Source organism: Elephas maximus, chromosome 23 (assembly GCF_024166365.1).
Source record: "Elephas maximus indicus isolate mEleMax1 chromosome 23, mEleMax1 primary haplotype, whole genome shotgun sequence".
NCBI lineage: Eukaryota > Metazoa > Chordata > Mammalia > Proboscidea > Elephantidae > Elephas > Elephas maximus.
The window spans coordinates 10657778-10677595 of NC_064841.1; the positions used below are offsets into that span (position 1 = coordinate 10657778).

A 19818-nucleotide genomic window follows, 5' to 3' on the forward strand; every position below is an offset into this window, starting at 1 on the left:
CATGATGGAATGTTTTTCTGATCTTCATTGTAAAAATCTGGTGGGGTTTCTGTAGATAAAAACCTCCAAAGTGTGAGCTCCCAAATTGTAGCCCCCCAGAAGTTTTTCACATTCACACTAGTCTGCACTCAGCCTCCAGCAAATTGTCAAAATTACCATTTAAGAATTTTCACCTTCTGTCCTGACAGAGACTGGAGAGCCCTGAGAGTATGGCCCCTGGACACCCTTTCAGCTCCATAATGAAATCACTCCAGAGGTTCACCCTTCAGCCAAAATTTAGACAGGTCCATAAAACAAAGCAAGACTAAAGGGGCACACCAGCCCAGAAGCAAGAACTAGAAGGCAGGAGGAGACAGGAAATCTGGTAATAGGGAACCCAAGGTCAAGAAGGGAGAGTGTTGACATGTTGTGGTGTTGGCAACCGATATCATAAAACATTACGTGTACTGTTTAATGAGAAACTAGTTTGTTCTGTATACCTTCATCTAAAGTACAATAAAGGAAAAGAATTCTCACCAATTTACGGTTCCAGGGGCTTCTGCTCACTGTAAGCAGGTCTCAGCTGTGACTCTTGAGATTCCCATCTCTCCAGATTTGCCCCCAAAGTCCGTTCTCTGATGATTCCAAGGCGAGCCATCAATTTTCATTTTGCCCCATTTTTCTTATTGTGAGGATGAGAGCAACAACTTCTAATGCAGAATTTGAAGACCCACCCCAGACATATTGAATCAGAACCTGCATTTTAAAAGATCCCCAGATGATTCATCTGCATATACACATTTGAGGACTTCTGTATTAAACAACTAAGTGGACATGACCATCGTATATACTTGAGTCTGAAGTTAGGCAAAGAGATCCAGGCTGGAGATGTAAATTTCTTCGTTATTGTGGATTTTAGCAGAAGTAACACAAAGACTAGAAGTGAATGTAAAAATTGTCAACATCTTCCCCATCGTCTTTAAGCTACTCATTTTCTTCCACAGAATTTATATCTCATTGGTCTGCCTCACTGGGCAATGCAATTAGAGACATAAATTTTGAGCAAAACTTAATATTTGTTGATAATATACAAGTATACACACTTGAACTATTGAAGGTGATTGACAAGAGAGTATATGGAGCATTTGACTTGGAATCCAGTGATTTATGTCGGACCCCCAGCAATATAATTTGGTAAGTATGCATCCTACAGCAAGTTAACTTGAACTTCTAAGCTTTAGATGCCTCATCTATAAAACAGGGATATGGAGTGGTAGGGAGGAGTGTTGTGAGGATTGCGTGGGGTAATATTTTTGTGTTATAAAGTATTTTGTGCACTGTAAAGTTTTTACAAACATGAGGTGCTGTTATCAGTAGGGTCTTACACACATATTTACATGCTCTATTTTTCCTTATACTTTTTATAAGTTCTGGAACAACAACAAAAAAAAAAAAAAAGGAAGGAACCCCAATTTTGGGCTCATACATTTAAGCCAAATTCAGGGTGTTTGGGCTTACACGTTTAAGCCAAATTCAACAAAGCTAAGTAAATCACCTTATGTTCTTGGGCTACCATCCAAGAAAATAGTCAAATGATAGTGTCTAACTCCAAATATTGCTGTAGCAAAAGGCTCGTCTATTGAAGGCTATGCTGGAAGGCAAGGAGAGGGCTGCAAAAAATATTTCATCTTGACAAGGTATAAAATATAACCTGACCTAAAAAAAAGTGCTTGCCAAAAAACAAATAATAACAACAATAATGACCTGTTTTCCTAGTCATCTGCTGAGAGGGAAAACAACAACAACGACTACCTACCAACACCATTTTTGTCTTCTGGGGGAAGGTGCTAACTTTCTCTTAACACCTACTCTGTGTCAAGCTTGGAATTAGGTTCTTACGAAGTCCTGAATGTTAATTATTATTAATCTCACGTTATAGACAAGAAGGTTAGGGTTCAGATGACTATACAACTTGTCCCAAATCACGCAGACAGTAGTGGTAGAGGTAGATCTGTAACGGAGGTAGATCTGTTTGATTTGAGAACACCAGGCTTCCTTTTTGCACTTGTTGAGGTACCTACTGAGGAAAAAAATGCCAGCTGAATGAGTCCTCTATTATGCACAGTCCGAAGGAAAATTAATGTTCCTGTGAGAATAAAGAAGGAAGTTAGAGAATTTCAAGTTGAAGAGAGATTTGAAAATCCATTTCAAGAGTTCCTTCACTGTCTTTCCTACAGCACCTTCCAGGCCATTGTGACAGAGAAGCTTGTAATGCTCTTCCATATGCAGAGCTAAGTCTAACTCTTCTGTTATGAATTGAATTGTGTTCTCAAAATATTGCTGTAAATTCTAGCGCCTATACCTGTGAACCTCACGTGTCTGTTTGTCGTACTGTAGTGGCTTGCAGGTTGCTGTGATGCTGGAAGCTATGCCATTGGTACTTCAAATACCAGCAGGGTCACTCATGGTGGACGGGTTTCAGAAGAGCTTCCAGAATAAGACAGACTAGGAAGAAGGAGCTGATGATAGGCTTCTGAAAAAATTGGCCAGTGAAAGCCTTATGAATAGCAGCGGAACATTGTCTGTTATAGTGCCAGAGGATGAGCCCCTCAGGTTGGAAGGCACTCAAAATACAACTGGGCAAGAGCTGCCTCCTCAAAGTAGAGTCGACCTTAATGACCTGGATGGAGTAAAGATTTTGGACCTTCATTTGATGATGTGGCATGACTCAAAATGAGAAGAAACAGCTATAAATAGTCATTAATAATCAGAGCACAGAATGTATGAAGTATGAATCTAGAAAAACTGGAAGTCATCAAAAATGAAATGGACCAAATAAAGATCAATATCTTAGGCATTAGTGAGCTGAAATGGACTGGTATTGTCCATTTTGAATCAGATAATCATAGGGCCTACTATGCCGAGAATAACAAAGAGAAATGGTGTCATATTCATTGCCAAAAAGAACATTTCATGAACTGTCCTGAAGTACAATGCTGTCAATAATAGAATAATATCCATACGCCTACAAGTCCAGTTAATATGGCTATTATTCAAATTTACACACCAACTACTAGTACCAAAGATGAGGAAATTGAAGATTTTTACCAACTTTTGTGGTTTGAAATTGATCAAATATGCAAACAAGATGCACTGGTAACTACTGGCAATTAGAATGTGAAAGCTGGAAAGAAAGTAGAAGGATCAGAAGTTGGAAAATACAGCCTTAGTGAAAGAAACAAAAGTGGAGATTGCATGATAGAATTTTGCAAGACCAATGACTTCTTCATTGCAAATATCTTTTTTCAACAACATAAATGGCGACTATACATGTGGACCTCACCTGATGGAATACACAGGAATTAAATCGACTACATTTGTAGAAATAGACAATGAAGAAACTCAATATCATCAGTTGGAACCAAGCCAGGGCCCAGCTGCAGAACAGACCATCAATTGCTCATGTACAAGTTCAAGTTGAAGCTGGAGAAATCAACAAGAATGAAAATACCACCTTGAGTATATTCCACCTGAATTTAATGACCATTTCAAGAAAAAATTTGATGCATTGAAAACTAATGACTGAAAGCCAGATGAGTTGTGGAACATTAAGACCATCATACATGAAGAAAGCAAAAGTGTCATTAAAAAGACAGGAAAGAAAGAAAGAAAAGACCAAAAGGGATGTCAGAAGAGACTCTGAAACTTGCTCTTGAGTAGCTAAAACAGAAGAAATGATGAAGTAAAAAAGCTGAACAGAAAATTTCAAAAGGCAGCTCACGAAGAGAGAGTAAAGTTTTATAATGAAACGTGCAAAGACCTGGAGGTAGAAAATCAAAGGTAAAGAACATGCTCTGCATTTCTCAAGCTGAAAGAACTGAAGAAAAAATTCAAGTCTCAAATTGCAATATCGAAGGATTCTGTGGGCAAAATACTGAACGATGCAAGAAGCATCAAAAGAAGACGGTACACAGGCACTGTACCAAAAAGAATTCGATGACTTTCAAACATTTCAGGAGGTAGCATATGGTCAAGAACCGATGGTATTGAAGAAAAAAGTCCAGGCAAAAAACGAGGCTCCAGGAATTGACGGAATACCAACTGAGATGTTTCAGAAAACGAATGCAATGCTGGAAGCACTCACTCATCTATACCGAGAAATTTGGAAGACAGCTACCTGGCCAACTGACTGGAAGAGATCCATATTTGTGTCCATTCCAAAGAAATGTGATCCAACAGATTGAGGAAATTATCAAACAATATCATTAATATCACACAAAAGTAAAATTTTGCTGAAGATCATTCAAAAACAGTAGCAGCAGTACATCAACAGAGAACTGCCAGAAATTCAAGCCAGATTCAGAAGTGGACGTGGAACGAGGGATATCATTGCTGGCATCAGATGGATCTCAGCTGAAAGCAGAGCATACCAGAAAGATGTTTACCTGTGTTTTATTAACTATGCAAAGGCATTAGACTGTGTGGATCAAAGCAAATTATGGATAACATTGCGAAGAATGAAAATTTCAGAATACTTAATTGTGCTCATGAGGAATCTGTATATAGACCAGGGGCAGTCGTTCAGACAGAACAAGGGGATACTGCATGGCTTAAAGTCATGAAAAGTGTGTGTTGGGGTTGTACCCTTTCACCATACTTACTTAATCTGTATGCTGAGCAAATAATCCAAAAAGCTGGACTATATGAAGAAGGGGCATCAAGATTGGAGGAAAACGCATTAATAGCCTGTGATATGCAGATGACACAACCTTGCTTGCTGAAACTGAAGAGGACTTGAAGCACTTCCTGATGAAGATCAAAGACTACAGCCTTCAGTGTAGATTGTACCGCAACATAAAAAAACAAACAAACAAAAAAACCCTTACAACTGGAACAATAAGCAACATCATGATAAAGGAACGAAAGATTGAAGTTATCAAGGATTTCATTTTACTTAGATCCACAATCAATGCTCATGGAAGGAGCAGTCAGGAAGTCAAATGACATAATGCACTGGGCAATTCTACTGCAAAGGACCTCTCTAAAGTGTTAAAAAGCAAAGATGTCACTTTGAGGACTAAGGCACCCCTGACCCAAGCCATGATATTTTCAATCACCTAATTTGTATGTGAAGGCTGGACAGTGAATAAGGAAGACCAAAGAATTGATGCCTTTGAATTATGGTGTTGGCAAAGAATATTGAATATACCATGGACTACCAGAAGAACAAACAAATCTGTCTTGGAGGAAGTATAGTCAGAGTTCTCCTTGGAAGTGAGGAGGGCAAGACTCCGTCTCACGTATTTTGGACATGTTATCAGAAGGGATCAAAGGAGGACATCAAGCTTGGTCATTGAAAAAGAGGGAGACCCTCAATGAGATGGACTGACACTGTGGCTGCAACGATGGGCTCAAAAAATAACAACGATTGTGAGGATGGTGCAGGAATGGGCAGTGTTTTGTTATGTTGTACAAGCGTTGATAAGAGACGGCATCCAACAACAACGTATCTGTGAACGTAATCCCACTTGGGGAATAGGGTTTTCTTTGTTATATTAATGAGATCATATCAGTGTAAGGTGTGTTTCAAGCCAATAATTATTGAGACATATAAGAAGCAGCAAAAGCAAGGACAAATTCAGCAGATAGATGCCACATGAAGATCGCCAAATGAAGAATCAAGGACCAGAAGCTGAAGGAGACATAGATCTTCCCCTTGAGCCTACAGAGAGAGAGTCTTCCCCTAGAACTGGTGCCCAGAATTTGGACTTCTATCCTCCTAACCTGTGAGAAAATAAATTTCTGTTTGTTAAAGCCACCCACTTGTGGTATTTTTGTTACAGCAGCACTAAGAAACTAAGGCAGCTTCCAACCCAATTGTTTCTTCTCCTTGAGACCAGAGAAGCCGTCTCTAATCCCTCCCTGTGTGACTCATCATGTCTGATCTCGTCTTCTTCTGAGCCCTTTCAACCGTTTCCCAAAGAGCACAGGCTGTGAATCTCTCCCTTTTCCTGTTAGTTCTCCTGTGGGTGTTTCCCTCCAGGCCTAGCTTTTCTGAATTCCATCCAACATCTGCTGGTGACATTAAAATCCGCCCAAGTAGTGGAATGTTTACCCAAATTCCTCTTGAAACGCACCGAAGGATTCACATGTGACTAGCCTGAAGTTTTGACAGCCTGGCATTTCTGACCTTTGTAAACTTTAGCAACTGTTGCTTGAAACCAAAAACCAAACCCTGCTCATAGAGACCCTATAGGACAGAGTAGAACTGCCCCATAGGGTTTCCAAGAGCAGCTAGTGAATTCAAACTACTGCCCTTTTGGTTATTAGTTGAGCTCTTAACCACTTCACCAACAGGGCTCCAGGAGGAAGAATTATTGCATCATTATTTTTAATGCATTTTCTTGATTTTGATTTAATATATAAATGTATTTTCTTTGTAATTTTTTTAAATTTAAAAATATAATAATGTTCTTTCCTTCTTAGAGCTATTTTTAGTTTGGTAGGTACCCTTCCAGGCATTTTCCTAAGTGTGTTTAAATATCTATACGTACTCATAGGAAAGATGTATGTTATAGGTTGAATTGTGTCCCCTCAAAATGTGTGTTAACTTGGCTGGTCCATGATTTCCAGTATTGTGTGATTGTCCACCATTTTGTCATCTGATGTGATTTTCCTATGCGTTGTAAACCCTGCCTCTATGATGTTAATGAGGTGAGATTAGCAGCAGCTATGATAATAAGGCAGGACTTAATCTACAAGATGAGACTGTGTTTTAAGTCTATCTTTTTTGACATATAAAAGAGAGAAGTTAGCAGAGAGACATGGGGTCCTCATACCACCAAGAAACAAGAGCCAGGAGAACAGCCTGTCTTTTGGACCTAGAGTCTCTGCACTGAGGAGCTCCTTGTCCAGGGGAAGATTGATGACAAGGACCTTCCTCCAGAGCCAACAGACAGAAATCCTTCCCCTGCATCTGGCACCCTGAATTTGGACTTCGAGCCTCCTAGTCTGTGAGAGAATAAACTAATGTTTGCCAAAGCCATCCACTTGTGGTATTTCTGTTATAGCAGCAGCACTAGATGACAAAAATGACATGCCTTTATTTGGTGTCCTAAAAAGTACACCGTGGTAAATTCATAATAGGAAAAATTAGGCTGGAATTAAATTGAAAGAAGTAGACTTCTAGATACTAACACCTAATAGTAATGTTGTTGTTGTTAGTTGCCGTCGAGTTGATTCTGAGTCATGGTGACCCATGTGTTATAGAGTAGAACTGCTCTATAAGGTTTTCTTGGCCTTAATCTTTTTTTTTTTTTTTAATCTGGCCCTAAATTTTATTTGTTTATTTTTTTAAATTATTATTGTCTAGGTGTATTTTTTTTTTTTATCATACTTTAGATGAAGGTTTACAGAACAAACTAGCTTCTCATCAAACAGTTAGTACACGCATGGTTCTATGACATTGGTTAACAATCCCACGACATGTCAACCCTCGCCCTTCTCCACCTTGGGTTCCCTATTACCAGCTTTCCTGTTTCCTCCTGCCTTCTAGTCCCTGCCCCAGGGCTGGTATGTCCCTTTAGTCTTGTTTTGGTCCACTGGCCTATTCAATCTTTGGCTGAAGGGTGAACCTCAGGAGTGAGCTCATTATTGAGCTGAAAGGGTGTCTGGGGGCATACTCTCAGGGTTTCTCTTGGCCATAATCTTAATGGAAGCAGATCACCAGGACTTTTCTTCCACAATAGCACTGGGTGGGTTTGAACTGCCAACCTTGAGGCTAGCAGTTGAATGAACAGTGTTTTTGCCACCTAGGGACCTATAATACTAATAGATATCCTAATATATGATAATACACAGGGCAGTTCAAGAAGAAATAAAGATTCCAGTTCCTTTCCTCACATATTGTAACCTTGGGCAAGGCACTCTATTTATTTGTTTTAAAAAAGAGTAACCATTAAACTTTAGGACAAAAAGTGGCCTCTGTTCTCTAGGAGTTACAATCTAGTGGAGCAGAGAAAACATCACGTGCAAATTTAAGCAACAATACAAAGCAGTGTGTGATTAATTGCTAGGCCATGATGTTGTTAGCTGCCATGGAGTCAGACCCTGACTCCTGGAGGCCCTATGCGTAACGGAATGAAACGCTGCCCAGCCCTGCACCATCTCCACGGTCAGTTGCAGATGCTGCCGTTGGGGTTTTCACTGGTTGATTTTCAAAAGTAAATCGACAGTCCTTTCTTCCTGGTCTGTCTTAGTCTGGAAGTTCTGCTGACGCCTCTTCAGCATCATAGCAACACGCAGTCCTCCACTGACAGATGGATGGTGGCTACATATGGGGTGTATTGAGGCCCGGAAGTGAACCTATGTCTCCAGCATGAAAGGCAATCATTCTACCACTGAACCACCGTTACTCCCCTAGATCGTGATACCAAACACCTGTTGTTATTGAGTTGATTCATGGCACCTCATAGTGAACCTGTAGGACAGAGTAGAACTGCCCCATAGGGTTTCCAAGGAGCAACTGGTGGATTTCAACTGCAGACCTTCTGGTTAGCAGCTGAGCTCTTAACCACTGTGCCACCAGGGCTCCAGCTGGTGACTTTAGGAAGAAGACGTTTGTTAGGCTAAGGTGGTTCGGAAGGCTTCACTGAGGAGGTGAACTCCATTTGAGGCTTGAGGAGTGGGAGAAAATTTGGATAAGCCAAGGAAAGGAGGGGAAGAAGGGAGAGCCTGTCAGGCTGGAGAGTGAGGTCAGATGCATCTAGAAAGCTATCACGATGGGGGAAAAGGAGACAAAAACACACTTGTCAAGTGCTGACTGTGTCCCCCAGCTCCTCCACAGCGTGCGCGGCCTCATTCATTTGCACAACTTCCTAAGTGGGTAAGTAATGCTGTTACCGTTTCTAAACGAAGAAATTGAGTTCCACGATTAGACCCTGGTCACTCAGCTGTTAAGTGACAAGTCAAGACTCAAACTCAGAACTATCTGACTTCGGTGCGTTCTCCCCTACTCACACCGTTTCCTTAATAAGACACCTTTCCGAAGGGAAGAGATCCTGTAAGTGTACTATGGAGACAAGCCTGGAATACCAGGTAGAGGCTAGATTATGGATAGTCATATGGCAAGGAATTTGAGAAGAATTTAAAGAACATCTTAAATGGCAAAGAATTTAAATTACCAACTAGGGAACAGCATAACAAAAGTAATACTTAAAAAAAGATTAATCCGGGAATGGTATGTAGAATGACCTGGAAAAGTGAAAAAACCGAGGCTGGAGACTGTCAGTGGACTATTCCTATAACGTGTGGATAGAAAGTGTTGGTTGCTGTGGAGCCAATTCTGACTCACGGAGACCCCATCAGTGTGCAGAGTAGAACTGCTCCATGCATTTTCAAGGCTGTGGCCTTTCAGAAGCAGATCTCCAGGCTTGTCTTCCGAGTGCCTCTGGGTGGGTTTGATCTGCCAACGTTTTGGCTAGTAGTTGGGCACTTAACCATTTGTGCCGTCCAGAGACTTTATCAGGGGTAGAAAATGGTCATCAGGAAATGATGGATGAGCTAGGTAACCCATCTATCCAGTAAGCCAACCAAACACTGAACTGGTAGTATACACTGGGCCAATATCCAGTATCCCCTGTGAGTTGTGCAACATTTCACCTGTCCTGGCAGATGAAAACTAAACGCATTTGGAATGGAAATGTCGTATATGTTAATGAGCTCTCACGTAACCCTGATCTTTATGTAAATAGACACAAATAAAGGAAGAAAGCCCTAATTATAAAAAGAATGTAAGCCCTACTCAGTTAGCTTCTTTGGATTTACGATTTGAAAATGAAGGCCCTTTTCCAGCTGGCCTTCTTTCTGATTTTTATTAGTTCTCTAGGTCGGGCGAAAGATAGATACTACAAGATAGGCATTAGAGAAACTGCTTGGAACTACGCTCCTACTGGTAGAAATGTGCTCAATGGAAAATATTTTTCAGAAGATCAGTAAGCAATACTTTTGCATTAAAAAAGTTACTATCAGTGGCTGAAGTTGTTAATTATTACTTGTTGATAAAATGCTGGGAAAGGATTTCCCACAATTGATCTAAGGACACTTTTGTTGTTAGGGCCACTTTGTTTGTTTGTTTAGTATAAGGACTATATTTATATAAATAAGAGTTTGTTCCTCCCTGGATTATCACTATTTTTTGTTCTCATGACACATTCTCCCAGGGTTCATCTATAATGTTGCATTGTGTGCCATTCAAGGTGTAAACCAATGCTTTTCCTTCCGATGTGGGTGTACGGTTGTTGTTGTGTGCCACTGAGTTGATTCCAACTCATGATGAGCCTGTATGACAGAGTGTAACTGCCCCATAGGGTTTCTTAGGCTGAAATCTTTACAGGAGAAGATCAACACGTCTTTTCTCACACAGAGCTGCTGGTGGGTTCGAACGGCTGACCTTTCAGTTACCAGCCAAGACCCTTCAGTTCCCACCAAGCTCTTAACCATTGTGTCACCAGAGCTCCTGGGGTGTACGTGGAACCCACTACCGTGGAGTCAATTTTGACTCCTAGCGACCCCGTAGATTAAATATTAGAGGTTGTAAAATTGCAGCTGTCTTCTTCATTTTTTTCTTCAGATAATTGAGAAGGGGAACCTAAAAGTTACCAGTGGGATTCTGATTTATCACGGTTGTTAGCCAAAATGTCCCCAATTCTAACAGCAAATCTACAAATTCATTTCAAAGTATAAACAATCCAAAATCATAGGAATTGATCTAATGCTTGGGAGCCAAAGTAACTTTAAAGGGGGGTTAGAAACATATACCAGGCTCAATACAAGAATGTGGCATGTCTTTTAAGCCAAAATGCTGAGTATATTACTTGCTGCATTTGTATTTGATCTCTTTATCAGATAGCTATATAGGTTCTCCTCACCTATAACGCTTTTTTTCCCTCTCCCTTCATATTTTCCGTGTCTGGGTTTTGTCTATCCAAATTAGGCTATAAGTTTCTTCTTGCTTTTAGTTTTAGTTGGTCTAACCATTGTTTGATCTTCTTCTTTCCGGTCAAAATTTGTTAAGTTTCTCTTTTTTGTTTTTACAGAGATTTTCAATCCCAACTGTATCTACAAAGAGGTCCAGATAGCATAGGGTCTGTTTATAAAAAGGCTTTATATTTTCAATATACTGATGAGACATTTCAAACCATGATTGAAAAGCCATCCTGGTTGGGATTTTTAGGTCCAATAATGAAGGCAGAGACTGGAGACTTGGTGCATATATATGTAAAAAATTTTGCATCAAGACCCTATACTTGGCATACTCATGGACTCACCTATACTAAAGCAAATGAAGGTAAGCTGGACCCCATTTCCTTCCCGCCTTGAGCTTTTGCTGATGGCGAACATGAGCACAAGTCCTAAGGAAAAACAAGATAACCATGAAATGGTCGCCATTATGAAATACAAGTAGTTCAGCATAGAGGCAGACTCTTGCTTTGGACTCTTTAATGGTCATCACCAAGACAACCCTTTTTCAACTTCTCATCTTGAATGAGTGAACACCCTCATGCAATTCCCGAGGGAGAAAACACAGTCTTCCCTCCCTTCTTTTTAAAGAAGACACTCAGGAGCTAAATGTTGGGTTGACAGAAACACTGTCTGCCCCCTACCCATCTCTATCTGCTAGATAAGGATCAGGTTCTTTGAAAACATCAGCTTCGAGAGAACTCAGTACATTCCAGGCAGTATCTTCGCTTCTACATATCTTCACTTATATGTGCCTATTTATTTCAGATAAGGGAAGACAAAAGCCAACAGAAAACAACAAAGAAAGCTAGGAAAAGAGAGCTTTGGCTTGACTGTAGGTAGAAAACAGAGAATTTTTTTCTTCTAGTGTTTGAAATACACTTATTATAAAAATCTGGCATAAATCTTCAGAAAATTAGAACTTCCGCTTGACTTGATAAGAGTACCACCTATGGGATGGATGTTCTTCCAACAGACTTTGCTTTGGATCTATGGAAAAATAGGCCAATAGAAATAGTTTATGTCACTCCAGTCATCCTTCATAACTACCTTGCCATGTTACGTGTAATATCTTGCAATAACCATCTCTTGAAAAGGTCATATATTATAGACATATGATGGGATAAATGTCAACAAGAATTTTCTTATCGACACTCAAATCTTGGACTCAGATCCCTCAGGGCAGCAAGACAGTGCCTGGGGAAACAGAGAAGTTAGACGCTTACCCTGGATTAATCCTCTGGAATGAGACAGAAGAAACTGCACCAGCTCCAGACTCAGCTCCAAATGGACAGTTGAGCAGGGAGAAAGCTAGTCACAGATCAGCAAATTTCTTTGTGTCCAACTTAGTGTTGGAGGGTCTCAAAAGATGGACAAAGAATTGAGGTTGGCCATGCTTCAAAGTCTTTATTAAATAAAGGGACATCATCCATGGTTAGGAGGACCCCGTCTCAAGGGATGGGAGAAGAAGAAAGACAGGAAAGCAAAGCCCCCAGTTCAGAACCAAAGTTCTAGCTCAGGAAATGTAAGCAATGCAGAGAGCCACCTTAGGACTTCCGTGGGCTACTTGGGGGTAACACAGATGCCTCTTTATACCCTGGGTCCTGAGTCTGACTGGCAATAGAAAATACGGAGGACAACTCAGGAGTCCGGAGGTCCTGTCTCTACCCTAGATCTAGGCACACAGTAGGTACACAATAAATACTTGTTGCATGAATCTCTAAAGGTGGCGTGAGTTGAGAGGTGATACCGCTTACCTCCTTCCAGTTTGGTCTAGAAACTGTGGCCAAGCTGGGCATTCCGGGGGGAAGCCAACTAAGGGGGATCCAGGGAGGTGAAACGGGGGAGAAGAGGAGGGGAAGGGAGGGGAGAAGTGCATACTTTTTTCCAAAAGTACAAATTAACACACAATCATGGCTCAATGCAAAAAGCATGAATTCATTCGAACTAGTAGTGGCATCCGATGGTTACTGTGACCACAGTGGGGAGTTTGTGTTCTAGGTGCTCTCTATCCTGATAATACCACGGGCCTGCAAAAGGAAGACGACCACATGAAGCCGGGGGAAGAGTATAGTTACCCGTGGTATGTAGAAGAAAGTCAGGGACCTGGCCCCAATGACAGTAACTGCGTGACAAGGATTTACCACTCCCATCTAGACACTGTGAAAGATGTGGCTGCAGGACTTGTTGGACCAATTCTAACTTGTAAAAGAGGTAACGCATTTTTAAAATCTCAAGTTATAGCAAGAGAGTCAACCTGAGTACGTGGGCTCTCCGTCGCTCCTCTAGTGGAATTTTGCTCCATTATCTTGCCTCGACCTTGATTTTCCAGTTAAGAATGTAAAGCTACCCTCTTGGACTCTGAGCACTAGATGGAGACCTTGAGTTCAACCCCTCAGCTCCAGTCCAGTACAGTAATCCAGGTTGGTCACTAGATGGTAGTCAAACCCAGTACGCTTCACTTTATCCACTTTCACACAGGAATTTCTGCCACCTTTCTCCCTCCTCTCCTCAGAGAAGTGTTGAGATCAGCAGAAAACCAGTTGCCGTTGAGTTGATTCCAACTCAAGGCGACCCCACGTGTATCAGAATAGAACTGTGCTCCATAAGGTTTTCAGTGACTGATTTTTCTTCCAAGGTGCATCTGGGCGAACTCAGATCTCCAAACTTGGAGTTACAGTTGAACCCATTAACCATTCGTACCACCCAGGGAATCAGCAGGGTGAGAGGAAATAGGAAGATGAGAAGCCCTCTGACCATTCCTTGAGCGTTATGTTCCTTTGCGTCTGTCTTTGGAAGTGAAAGATTTTACTTTGATGCTTCAAGTTACAATCACCAGTTTACTTCATTGGAAAATAATTATTAGAAGGAGGTGGTTTTACTAACTTGCAAAGGAATATACAGTTTTTATATTCTGATTAGGTTTACTATAGCAAGATCAGTGAGGTTATAGCACTTGATTAATTATGACATAGGTGAGCAAATTTAGCTTCCTATGATGATCAAAGTTTACAGCTGTCAGTGAACAAACAGCTCTCTACAATTAATATTTTAACAACTGTAGTTTCCTATAACAAGCACATGTAGTCTCAAAGTGGCAGATTAGGCATTCCTTGGGTGACGAGTTTTTAAAACAATTTTTGAAGAAGGGGTCTTTGCCCTTCTCAAACTTACAAGGAACTCAACTGGATGATGACAAGACACAGAACTAGTAGCTATTTAATTTAAATTTTATGTAACCTGTATGAGTATTTCTTTTCTTTTTACACAACTGGAATTAACAAACCTAATGCTTTGCATTTTCAAAGGCACTGGTGTGAACTGTCACCAACACCTCTTCATTAAAAATTATTCTCACTTGTGCCCTATAGCTTCAGATGCAATTCTGACAAGGACTGATATCAAATATTTGGGGCTTGTTGTTTTTGTTAGGTGCTGTCGAGCCAACTCCGACTCATAGCAATGCCATGTACAACAGAACGAAACACTGCCCAGTCCGGTGCCATCCTCATAGTTGTTGTTAAGCTTAAGTCCATTGTTGCAGCCACTGTGTCAATCCGTCTCATGGAGGGTCTTCCTCTTTTTTGCTGACTCTCTACTTTACTAAGCAGGATGTCCTTCTCCAGGGACTGGTCCCTCCTGATGACATGTCCAAAGTATGTGAGACATAATCTCACCATCCTTGCTTCTACGGGGCATTCTGGTTGTACTTCTTCCAAGACAGATTTGTTCATTCTTTTGGCAGTCCATGGTGTATTCAACATTCTTTGCCAACACTACAATTCAAAGGCATCAATTCTTGGGTCTTCCTTATTCAACGTCCAGTTTTCACATGCATATGAAGCAATTGAAAACACCATGGCTTGGGTCAGGCACACCTTAGTCTTCAAGGTGACATCTTTGCTTTTCAACACTTTAAAGAGGTCTTTTGCAGCAGATTTGCTCATTGCAATGTGTCTTTTGATTTCTTGACTGCTGCTTCCATGTATTTTGATTGCGTATCCAAGTAATATAAAATCCTTGACAACTTCAATCTTTTCTCCATTTATCACAATGTTGCTTATTTGTTCCACTGTCCTAGAAGTTCTCTTTTGTTCAGCCTGAGTTCACCAGTGATCTTATGCATTTGGGGTCATTTATTTCCATGTGTATGTTAATGAGCCTCAAATCTATAACTTTGGTCCAAATCCTTCTGCTAATCATCAATCCTGGCAGCTTGGCCTCTCCCCTCGGATGTCCATTTGTACCTAATCCTCACCATATTTCAAAACCCCAGTCCTTCCTCCCCCCAATTTCACTCTTCCTCCTATGTTTCCTAACTTAGGGAATGGCCCAATCATCCTCCATCCAGTTGCTAGAGACAGAAACCTGGGTGTCATTCTTGATCCCGCCCTCCCCTACCCCCTTATCCCCTACCAAGCTAGTTCTGCCAGTTCTACCTCCGACACATTGCTAGGTCTGCTCACTTCTCTCCTACTCCACTGACTCTAACCTAGTTCAGGCCACTGCCATCCTTTGCCTAGATGCCTACGACAGCATCTTACATGCTCCACTAGCCTGTAGTGCTATCCCTTTCAATTCATGTCCACCTGGCTGTCAGGGGGACGATTCTGAAAGGTCAAGCTGATCCTGTCACTCCTTTGCTTACACTCCTCCAATGGCTGCTGATTACTCTTGGGATAAAGTCCAAACTCCCTTTCTCTTAATTTCTGCCTGGAATCTACTTTACGGCAAACTCCTACTCATCCTTTAGATACCAGCTTAGGAGTCACAGCCTTCAGGGAACCTTTCCTCGCCCAAGATTTGGTCAGATAGCTCCCGATCACGTTGTTCTTCCCTCCTGCAGAATGTTACATACAAATTGTATTATTTATTTCTTGATGGCTTCCACCCTAGATTATGAGCCCCTCAAGGGTGGAAATCTGTCTTGTTCACTTTTATGAACCTAGCACTCGCCATATTACCTGGCACATTACAAGTGCTCAACAGATATTTGTCGAATGCATGCATAAATAAATAGATTAATTGATATAAACTACGGTTGTGCTTTGAGGAAGTACAAGGTTGAGACAGAAAAATTTCATATGATAATGGCTATCAGATGTGGTCATTTTAGGAAGTTATTGATTTGAAGTAAAGATGAGTATGGATTCTTTAATTTTGGCTGTATATATATATTTTTTATATGTATATATATATATATAAATATGGTGGGTTTTTTTTGGTACTCCCACACTTCAAACATTTTCCTTTTCCATATGTCCTAACAATTAGCAAACCTTGTAGATCATTTTCCAAATAAAAAATAGTTGTATTTTTAACACCAGCATTGTTTATTATCTATATGAAAAATAAGAAATGTATTTTTTTTTATTTTCAGGGACACTGAATGGAGACATTGAAAAAAATATCGACAAGTCTTTTGTCCTGATGTTTTCTACAGTTGATGAAAATCATAGCTGGTATATTGATGACAATATTAATACATATACCAAGCCTGGCAAAGTTAACAGTAGCAATCCTGGCTTTGAGGAGAGCAATAAAATGCCCGGTAAGATTAAGAAGAAATTTGTCCTTCACAATATCCTATAATTCTATTTTCTGTAGTTCTCTTTGGTGATTTCCTTTGTTCAAGCTTGTTTATACCCACTGCCATCGAGTCGATTCTGACTCATAGTCAACCCTATGGGACAGAGTAGAACTGCCCCATAGAGTTTCCAAGGAGCACCTGGTGGATTTGAACTGCCACCTTTTGGTTAGCAGCTGTAGCACTTAACCACTACGCCACCTCAGCTTGTTTAGGTGAGTTTATATTTCTCAGTGTTATACTTATGGTATGCTGGTTGATATGCAAGGTATCTAGTAAATTCTGCTGGTTTCCAAAGTTTCATAGCAAGTAAAGCTATATACATAAGTTTGTTTCCTGAAGTCTGATATCGATTAAAAATTAGATGTTGAAAACACAGGAAAGATGTGATTTTACGATAATAAAATGCTATGTAAGAATATAGACCTAACCAGATACTTCAGGAAAAGGTATTTCTATCCAACGTAATTTTTCAGAAAATTTGCTGTCAGAATCTGAGTCACTTTTATTCCCACGCTCTTCTTTCTTGAACTTAGTTTCCTTCTCTATTCTTTTCCCCTTTCTCTGCTTCCTACCTTTCTACTCACTTTCCTCCTTCTTTGACTCCAAACCTTTGTGATCCTATCACTTTTAATCTTACACAGTGTTTATGGCCTTCTTTTTAGTGAAACAGAAATAAAATATTGTCGTGGATTACATATGAGAAGAATGTTGACACCGCAAGGTTTATATAATTGATAAATGCATAGGAAGTCTACTGAGTGGTGCTGATTTCCATGCTTCATAGGTTAATGTGTATTTGCTGTCAGCAATAAATGGATACATGTATGGAAAGCTGCCCAATCTCACCATGTGTGCAGAAGACAGAGTCAAGTGGTATTTTTTTTGGTATGGGTGGTGTGTCTGACACACACCCAATCTATCTCCATGGGCAAACTCTGACCTCTAGGAATCACAGAAAGGACACCATCACTGTCTTCCCTGCCTCGATGGAAGATGCCTTCATGGTGGCCAAGGGCCCTGGGGAGTAGATGCTGGGCTGTCAGATACATGGTACGAACTTATGACTTCTGCACAATGTAGGCTCGGAGAACTTCCAAGTTTATAGCCCACTCCAAATGCCTCATTTTGCAGATGAAGAAGCTGATATCCAGGGACTGCCTTTTGGAAAATACGACAAAGACAGGACCAGAACTCAGGGCTCTGACATCTTCACTCTATGATAATAACCTGTTTCAGGTTTACAGGGTTTTTTATTTTGTTTTTACAAAACGCTTTTACACTCACTAGTCTATGAGCCCCACACAAACCCTGAACGCAAGGCAGAGCAAGTATTATTCATTTTTTAAAACTGAGAAAACAAGTTTCAAGAGGTTACCACATTTGCCCAAACCCTTATAAGAAGCATAGTTAGGAATTACACAGGACCAACTAATTCCAATCCAAACAAACAAACAAAAAAAATATTGTAAATCTATTCTGACTCAAGGTGACCCCATGTGTTGCAGAGTAGAACTGCTCCATAGGGTTTTCTTGGCTGTAATCTTTTACGGAAGCAGGTCTCCAGGCCTTTCCTCCATGGTGCCACTAGGTGGGTTCAAACCACCAACCTTTAGGTTAGTAGTTAAACACAAATTGTTATGCCACCCAGGGACCTTCTAATCCAGTCCTCAGAAAGTCCGCTTATTTGAGTTTGTTTGCCTCTTCAATCATGCTCTCCATTTAATGTGATGATCAGTTATGCAATTACTGATCTTTTCTGTCCCTAACTATGACCGAACTCTAGATATGATCATGTAAATGCTTTTGCTTTATTTCTCAGTCAGAAAACATAATTGCTATTAGGACTGGAGACTTCCACTATTTCTTAGAAAGAAAAAAAAAAAGGAGTTTAGTTTTTCTAATCAATACCTTTCTTTTTTCTAATTCCCATACTTGCCTTAGCACCATGCTTCAGTTACTCAGTCAAACAACTAAACAAGTATTTATCAGGATTTATTACGTGCTACACCCCTGCCATAAAGAGCCCTGGTGTCACAGTGGTTAAGCGCTCAGCTGCTCACCGAAATGCCTATGGTTCAAACCCACCAGCTGCTCCGCAGGAGAAAGATGTGGCAGTCTGCTTCCGTAAAGACTCCAGCCTTGGAAATCCTGTAGGGCAGTTCTACCCTCTCCTATAGGGTCGCTATGACACTCGATGGCAACAGTTTTGGTTTTCATGATGCCCCTGCCAGGCTGGGGAGAGGGAGGACCATGCAATTGCTATTGTAATTCAAGGACTGAAATTAATGATAAAAAGATTATAGCTTAGAAAGGAATAAAATGTACACTCGGCCCCATTTTTCCTACTTAACCTCTGTCACAAATGATGTCCTCAAGCCAGGTCCTCGGACCTCAACTCTGCAGAAAGAATAGGGTCAGCCCTAGACACAATTGAGAAGGCTTCTAGGCTAATTGATCACAGCTTTCTCCCATATTTCTTCTCTTCCTGTGTCCTTCTTCCATCTTTGGTGTTTTAAAATTTTACTTCCAGTCTACATGAATAGACCTTTGCTGGGAAGGAAGGAAGGAGAGAGGGAGGGAAGGAACAAAGGAAGGAGGGAGGAAAGGAAGGAAGGAGCAAAAGAAGGAAGAAGGGAAGAAAGAAAGGAGGGAGGGAGGGACGGAGGGAAGACAGAAGAGGAAAGAAAAAGTGCAAGTCCAGTGTGGTAAACTAGAGTCAGCCCATGTGCTCAAGACAGATGACTGTTGAATGAACCATGTGTTAAACTGTTGATCGCTTCAAGTTGGCCTCACTGGGATTATTCACATCACAAAAATTGGCAAATGCTATAAATCAGATTTTTTTGTTCCTTTGTTTATTTTTGGAGAGACGGTTTAAGAACAAACCACTGGTCCGGTCCCACCCCACCCCATCCCAGTTCTCTCTTCAGAGAGTAACCGCTATAATTAATTTGGTGTGTGTACTTGCAAACCTTTTACTATGCATTTTCATATAGAAATATTTTTTGTTATATGTGTAAATCTTTCTCATGAGTAACTAACCATGAAGTAAAATGGTACAATTAAAGGGTTTTTAATTTTAACAAATGCTGACAAATTGCGCTCTGAAAACTCTATACCAATTTATAATCTAAACAAAACAAAACAAAAAAACAATAGTGGTCATATTTCTGAAATCAAAATACAAGACCGATGCCTTCATGGAAACAAACCTGGCTTAATTTGTTTCC

The 19818-nt window shown here is 40.5% G+C and overlaps 1 pseudogene; it reads left to right on the top strand.

Annotated features, from left to right (window-relative positions):
* Positions 1-9813: 9813 nt before the first annotated feature.
* Positions 9814-19818, top strand: part of LOC126066227 (ceruloplasmin-like) — a 34941-nt pseudogene continuing 24936 nt past the window's right edge.